This window comes from Triticum dicoccoides, chromosome 3A (assembly GCF_002162155.2).
Source record: "Triticum dicoccoides isolate Atlit2015 ecotype Zavitan chromosome 3A, WEW_v2.0, whole genome shotgun sequence".
NCBI lineage: Eukaryota > Viridiplantae > Streptophyta > Magnoliopsida > Poales > Poaceae > Triticum > Triticum dicoccoides.
In genome coordinates this window covers 608306917-608315561 of record NC_041384.1, presented here as the reverse complement: position 1 = coordinate 608315561, position 8645 = coordinate 608306917, and the positions used below count along the sequence as shown (strand labels likewise).

General features: G+C 43.8%; 1 pseudogene; it reads right to left on the bottom strand.

The window, feature by feature from the left end:
* Positions 1 to 1469: 1469 nt before the first annotated feature.
* Positions 1470 to 5400, bottom strand: LOC119269550 (annotated as a pseudogene).
* Positions 5401 to 8645: the final 3245 nt, after the last annotated feature.

Here is an 8645-nt window from a genome sequence, read left to right as displayed (position 1 = left end):
TCGAAAATTGCAACATGACAAGGACAGAGCATGTTTTCTAGTCCCCCCCTCATGCACACTCCTGTTGACCTTTCCCTCTGGCACAAAGTACGTAAGGACAAATGCATGCACATGCAACGACTGGTGACCAACACATTATTATATTACTCATGTTGACCTTTCTCGCTAAACCAATGCATGCACTGTGCTAATCAGTGTTTGCATGTATTTTATGGGACCATCCCACCTGGTCAGAACCAGCAAAAAATGCATGCCTCGCTTATGAGGCCGGACATCCCATGCCTGCTATTAATTTATGCCCGTACACAATCTTGGTTTCCCAACTACATAATTAAATCGACCGCACAGGGCCCATGCGCTACATCATGCTCACGCGGTTACTCTCAAACCAACTTAATCAATAATATAAGGCTCATACGGCAGAGGCATTTCTTTAAGTACAGAAGTCTGTACTTGGCGTCAAACAACTCAGCTCAGTCTACTGCTGATCTAGATCTAGCTGCTACATAGTACACACGACTAATTATTCAGTACAGAACTCGGATAAAAGGCAAAGGCATCATTGCCTACTCTGACTCAACTTAGCACAAGAGTTAATCAGGTGTTCAGTCTTGAGCATTTAGCGATGTGCTCAGTGCTCTCCTCAACGTCGTCATCATCTGGTAAGTACAACTCCACGCCTTCATCCACCTCCAGCCCCACTTGAGCAGCAGCGGGATCGTGCTCCCCGAACCCTTTTGATGCATCAGGGTACCCTTCAATCCCTTGTACAATGATCTCCTCTGATGGGATATCTTCCTTCCCCAGTTCAGCACTAACCTGCTCTGACTGCGAACAGATTAGCCATGCATGTAAGCTACAATCTAAGCTAGTATTAGCTGATTTACCATGCCCACATGCAGAGACAATGTGGAAATCCCTGAAGTCTCGCTTATCGCAACTAGAGGTTCATCTCCCTGGTTAACTGATGCTTCCAAATCGGCCGCTGCCTGCATTTCACGGTGAATCAACTAATAATCAGGGTCAGTAGATTTCTAAGTTGGGTGTATGCTAAGGAAAGGCAACGAACCTACATCGAGAGTCCGCAACCCTTTGAGAATTCCTCACTTGCGATCACTGAGGATTCTTGGTGGGAAAGAAATGAGGCTCCCATGCTGCAACTCCTAAGCCTGAATGGCCCTAGCCGCCCCTTCAGGTTGCAACATTGCCCATTTGTAAACAGTCATCGGCCTCATCCCGCCCGTGCATTTTGAATTTGAAACGCAAGCCCGCTCAGTTCGCTTCAATGCCAACTCCACTAGTTTGCCTACTCCATTTACACATGTACCTCATGCAGGTTGCAGCAAAGGGATGGCTTCAGTACACGTGCCATGCACACAAATTTCACTGACACACCCATTGGCAGCAAATATTATGTAATATTCGTTCATCAACTGATGCCACCTCATTTTTCCGCACAAACATGTTCAGAGACGGACAAACAACCATATTAAGTTCAGAAACTAAAGCATAATCTATGTCTGAAGGAACAACAGAAACACTAAACCTCCTCAGCTGCATATTCAAGGAAATTCAGTTTTTGCACTTGAGACAGACGAATAGATTTCAGTTACACTTAAAAGAAAATCAACTACTGGTTTATTTTTAGTTCCTCCATAAAAAAACACTCATCACAACACATAGGATGAACTACATTATCGCAGCCTAAGTTCATCTGCCTTATGACAGTTATTCCTGCGATGTCCTTCAATTCCACAGTTCTTGCATCTCGCCGGCTTACGTGGTTGCTTTGGTAAATCCCCTCGTTCAGGTCAGGTTGTTCTCTTATGTCCTTGCTGCCTGCATATGCCGCAAAATCTAGTTCTCTTACTTAAACCCTCATATGGGGCCTTCTCCTTACTGCTCGTCGGCCTTCCAACTTGCTTCCGCTTTGCTGGTGCTAGCAGGTTATCCAGCCTAGTCACTGACACATTAGCTGATATGCTGTCATCATTTCCGATGATCATTTGTGTACCTTCTACTGCCTCGAATGCGTCGGGATCTGCCTCAAACCTACTCGGAATGGTGTTTGCTTCAACCCTACTAGGAACCGTATTATTAGCTGCCAACCTGTCTTCCAATCCTAGGCCATCTCTGACCTCTGTGAGTGGCTTCATTTCAGCTGCACATTGGTTGAATAGTGTAGTCAATCGCTCGTATGCTGCCACACTTGAGTCACCCATCCTAACAAGTTCCATGGCTTGCATATACATGTTGAAATGCCGAAAACTAAATGGGTTTCCCTGGGCATTGTCTTTCTGGTACTGCACCAGGTGGGCTGGAAGTATATCTCTCGCGTCCCTTGTCCATCTTTTCACAACGTGCTTCTTTGGGATTTCTGTCACACGAATGAAGTCGAGAACCTGCATTAACGAAAACTTAAAATTATATAGCCATGAACATAAATTCTCTGTCATGCATACAAGCTCAATGTGCATTCTCCGTGCCAGGACATGTACATTACCTTCAGGATATGGCTGCACAGCAGGCCCATGTGTGCAAATTGCCTGCACTCACAATCAAACTCCTCCCCTGCTTCAACCACCGTGACCTTGTATGAGGTTCGGCACCATTTCTCCCTCCTTGCAGCATCTGTATGTATTGCCACGTACGCTTTGCCTTTCTCAATCTCTTCCACCTGATAGGCACCACACTCATATAATATGTGGCCAAATTGCTCAAACATCGCCCTCGTGTAAATCTTCCCAGCATGTCTCTCAGTTGCCAGATTTGCTCGCATAAGGGGCCTTCCCTGAGAAACAGGGCATCAATAAGTAATTAGTTAGCTCATCATAAAAAAAACCTGAAACAATAATCTCGAAAATTTGTATTTCATTCAACCCTTACAATTGTTGTCCGCTTCTCCTCATAATTCCCTTTAGATTCCCTGTCAAAAATCAAACTCATGTATTTCCTCACAAAGATATGCATTGGACACCCAGGCAGCACATAGTTCTTCAACATGTGGTTTGCGCTTTCACTCCGTTGTGTGCTAGTCATCTTTGCACAAAAAACTCCCTTGAAATACGGCTTTGCCCATTTTGTGTCGTATCTCGTACAAACTAGTCATGTAGTCATGACTTTTCAAGTTGTATTTCTCTATTAGGTACTTCCATCCTTCCTCGAATTCATCTATTGTTAGCATGTGGTTGACAACCTTATGGAACTCTGGTCGGTACAAATGACCTAATGACTCCTTTGCCTTCTTTAGCACATGCCACTTGCACCATCGGTGAGCCATGTCTGGCATCACATTCTGTATGGCAACTTCCATTGCCCTGTTCTGATCTGCAATCCATACAATTGATGGTCATTAGTATTTCCGGCTATCTACCTTAGAGCAGTACTGCATAAAAAAATTAAATAACTTCGATACCATCTTACCAGTTAGGATTGTCAGCGGTGCACTACCCCCCATTATCCTAACGAACTCTGAAAATACCCACTCAAATGTCTCAACTGTCTCATGCCTCACAAGCACACCAGCTATGATGCTCTGGAAATGGTTGTTGACGCCAACAAATAACCCAAAGTGCATGTCATACAAGTTTGTCCTGTAAGTCGTGTCAGAAGTAATGACATCCCCAAAGAAGTTGTACTGCAGGCGGCTGTTACCGGTTGCCCACATCAGGTTGCTGATTTGACCCTCATTGTCTGCTTGAACCCAATAGGTAAACTGTGGATCGTTTGAGCACAAATCATGGAAGACTTACATTGTTTTTCACACATCGTCTTCTGATTGCTCACGGCTAATATTGCCACACAAATTTCTCAATGCTCTTTTCGTGAACGGCACATTCTCCATCTTCCCGAAGAAGCTACCTACAATGTTGTACACCTTAGCAAGGTTGACATTATTTTGCCGGAGCTGCTTCACTAGGTCCCTGCTGTAAACATCAATATGCTTGTGTGACGGCCAGTGTATTGTCTGTCCATAAGTTTGGGAGAGTGCATGATTGTGCCCATCTCGATGTTCTGCTATGTACCATCCATTGTCCTTTGACCGAAGTAATGTTATGAGTGATGGGCATTCACATCGGCGGGAACAAGTATTTTCAACAATTAGCTTCCCCTGACAAATCAAACAAGTAAGTCAGAATTCATACTCAAGGATTTTTATTACTGATTATTATTAATATATGGTACAGATCTTCCAGTCTATGGTTTTCCTTACCGCACATCCGCAAACTATCTCTTGCATGCACTTAGTCCTGCTAACATTAAGCCTGCTCTTTCCATATCGTATTCCAAATCCTTTCTCCCATGAATACAGATTATAAAAGTCATAAGCTTCTCCGAGTGTGTCAAAACTGGTCCCAATCTTTGGCACCATAACCACATCTCCTGGATGCTCCGCAAATTCCCTAACAGTCTTCTCAAGCGCTGTTATCCTGTCTATACAAGGAGGCCTTCCTGGAGCAGCAACACCAACTCGCACTCTGTCCAGTCAGATCACCCAACGAATGACATGTGAGTCTAGCATATGGTTTTCAAATTACAAACCATAACATTATGTCATCAATTGTGATCTTAACCATCAGCAGGTCAAATTATATATCCACTAAGACATCTATGCAACCTACCAATATAACAAGCTATCTATTTATTCATATGTCAAACTAGTTTTCAGAGCAAACTTCAGTTACACTGTCTATTAGACAGTTACAGCTCGCATGTCCGACAGTACAAACTTATTTTCAGAGCCACATATGAATTACTTTACAGATGGGAACCAGTAGTACCTTTGCGTCCACCCTGGTGTTTTCGGGTCAATTTGTTCAATTGAGTGCTCGGAGCACTGACCCATCTCCTCGCCTGCTGCCTTCGCCGGGTAGATCTGCCCGTCAGCACTTGAAGCCGCAGGGGCCGCTTCTTGAACCTCGGCCACCGCGGGAACTGGGAACTGCACGGGCTCCATTGCCCCGTTGTTATCATTCACCTCTTCCAGGAGAGTTCCAATAAATCAACGAGCATTTGAAAACACCGAATCTAGCTCAGTTCACAAAGACACAGTCAAAAGAGTCGCACATGTTTGTCTAAGAAGCAGATCCGTACCTGTTTCTAAGCTGAAGTAGGAACTCCATGGTCGCCAGAGCCTCTCTCAGGTGGCTGCGCCACCCAGTTCCCGCCGCCGGAGTCAATATCTCCTCCTCGAGTCCGATGGGAGTGATAGCCAAATCCAACCTGCCTCCGCTAAGCGGCCACCATCCCAACTACCGCAATAAGTGCGAGCTCTGCCGCCGCTAGTGGAAAGAACCGCACCTGATCCACAGATCAGGATGTCGGCTGGAAGCTCGAGCCACGGCTCAGCCGGGCTCAGGCGACGGCGTGCATTCCTTCGTCGACGCTGCCGCAGCTGTCAGACGAGTATTTCGACTTATATCTAATTTCCCCTTCGTTGCTGTGGACCCGCCTATCCTCAATAGCATTTAATGCAGCGAATCTCATAGCAATCCTGGACGGGTCTGATTCCGAGCTCCTGTGAGCTCGCCATCACATACTCCGCGTCCGATTGTATTTCCTCTCTTCATGTGCCTTGTTCCCTCTCTCTTCTCCCTCGGTTAGTCCTTTCTAATTAGTCGATGCCAATTATATTTTCAAGGTTATGCAAAAAAGAAAGTTCAACATGCTCACCAAAGATAAATTTTGAAGAAAAGTGAGTATTTGAGAGTGGTGATGCAAATTAAAAGATGGGAAAACACCTTGATAATGAAAATAAGATGCAGACCCACTTATACGGTGTTCAAACACAAATGAAAAACAAAGAGAATTGATAAAAACTAAGAAAGAAACCAAAAACCAAATAAAATAAAATAAATAGGAAAGAAAATAAAATAAAGAAAAAGTCTATGGAAACTGAGAAAGAAACAAAATAATTGATCAATAACTAAAGTTATAACAAAGAAAACTAAAAAACCAAAGAAAATCAATGAAAAAACACAAAAAACCGATGAGAAAAACACAAAAAACCTACATCGATCGAACTGCAGGGCATGAGTGCGCAACACCGAACCTACATTAATGGGTCAGCCCCATATGCAAGAGACTTTAGTGAACCCATTGTTTCTATTTGTGGGCGGAGCCGGTACAGACACGTTTATACTCGTGGTATCTCCGTATCCTATATGCCACCACTGTTCTTCCCCACTCCGATTATCAAACAATGATTAAGGGGAAAAAGGTCGCCATGGACGCAACCAAAGTGGTCTCCGTTATACCCCCTGTTGCAACTATCCGCTACGAAGGGAGAAGGGGCCTGTCACGTCACCCAATTCCACAACCACACAGTTAGCCAACAGTAATAACCTTCCATCCAGATTTGGCATATGTTGGATGGTCGACTTCACCCAACATCAAGAAGATTATCAACATAAACATGCAAAGAGAATATTAAATCCTAATATCAAACATCCTATTACACACTAGGGTTCGTCCATACCCCGGGAACAAAGGATCTACTCACACATGGGAACAACAATCATCACGGTAATGATAAATGAATACATAGATGAATAGATCAACCGATACACTGTAGGATCTACTAGGGTTCTTGGTGCAGATGATAAGGATGTGGATGATGATGATGAGGAGGAAGATGGTGATGATGGAGATGATGATGCTAACTGCGGTCCCCTCATGATGAGAAGAATCCCCTCTTTCTCCTCGCCGACCCCCTTATCAGATGGGCTCTGGCGGCTAGGGTTCTGCCTTCGGGATGAGTTTCTGGAGGCTCAGAACGTCTCATCGATCCCCGATCCGCTTTGATGGGGTTAAAATAGTTGATCCCCCATAGGCGGCAGCGCACCATACGACAGCTCATGCAAGCGCTTGCGGTCGCATGGAACACCATCGTTCGCTCTGGAAGCATAGCGACGATGGTTTCTTCAGCCTTCTTGCTTGATTCTTGTATGGAAAGTGTTTATCATCTTTAATACATGATTCCACTGCCATTTTTAGGGATTTCTCCAATAAATGAATATTGCTCCATAAACTGTAACAAAAAGAAGTGCCCGGACGTGGTAAAATTCCACAAATCCTAACTAGTAAGAACAAAAATAACGGTGAAAGAGGCCTCATAATTTGGACTCATCAACTCCCCCAAGCTTAGAGTTTTGCTCGTCCCCGAGCAAATACTGCAACTTGTAATGAACAAATCATCTTTGTTATGAGCCACGGATGAATCAAATGAATGGGTCCAAAATAAAATTTCAGAATTTACATCATATGATTAATTACACCGTGCTCCATCACATCCTAATTTCCATTCAATGAGTATGAAGGCTTCCACACCTTATAGTCAATCGTTAACGAGACTCTCTCTAACTTTAGGTGATACTTTATTCTCCTCTTCCAACTGCACAAGCTTTATTACGATGCATTTTACATTTTCTTATTTTTCATTCCCCGCTTTTTATTTCATGAATGGCTAAGCCTGCCCCATATCACTTGAGGTTTTCTCTCTTTTTGAGATGTGCCGTGAAGGGTATGCTTAATCATCCAAGTTCATCGATCAGGAATTTCATAAGTTTTCTTGAATCATTAAATTTTTTCTCTTATGCACAAGGGCTTATCCATATTTCATACTTGGTTCACCAGTATAAAAGAAAAACCTCTCCAAGTAATCATCAAATAAACTGAAGTCGCTTCTAATGCATCACATCAAGTTGTTAGCTTCTCATTCTCGATTGACACTAGAGATGTGGAAGACATATAATCATCATCTAAAAACAAAGATGTGTAGCACACAAAGATTTATATGTAATCATACTAGCAAATTAATCTAGATCATTATGGACTATTCATCAAACCATCCATGAATTAACGGATAAGACTCTTCCCTCTTCACCAAAAAGGTATGATAGTACTTTTATTACTTGAACTAAATAAACTCCTTCAAGCAAAGTTTAACTGAAAAGTAATAATGGAAAAGGAAACGAGAAAAAGGGTTCAAAATGCCCCAAGCTTAACATGCTAAGCCGGTTGGATTCATTTAGTCTCCTTTTTATTGGTATCATTGTTATCTTCTGGAGGCGAAGCGGTGACACTAGTTAGGGCATCAATCAGGAGCTTGTTGGCAACCTCCAAATCCGTGATGCGAGAACGGTGAAGATTTGCATCATGATTGGAGATGACCCTTAAGATTGTGTCAAGAGCCTCACGCGTCATGACAGCCAAGGCAACCTCCACCTGATGAGAAACATAGCATGGAAAACAAAAAAATTACTGCGCACACGCAATGATCTGTCCATGGAGATGCATAGCAACGAGAGAGGAGAGTGTGTCTACATACCCTTGTAGACCGTAAGCGGAAGCGTTTCACAACGCGGTTGATGAAGTCGAACTTTCTTCGCACTCCAACTGATCTAGTACCGAACGCATGACACCTCCGCGTTCTGCACACGTTCAGCTCAGTACCGTTCTCCGCCTTCTTGATCCAGCAAGACGGCGAGGAAGTAGATGAGTTCCTAAAGCACGACGGCTTGGTGACGGTGATGGTGATGTGATCTCCGCAGGGCTTCGCCTAATCACTACGAAAATATGACCGAGGGAGTAAACGGTGGACGGGGGAGCCGCACACGGCTAAGACAATGTTGTGTCCTTGTGTG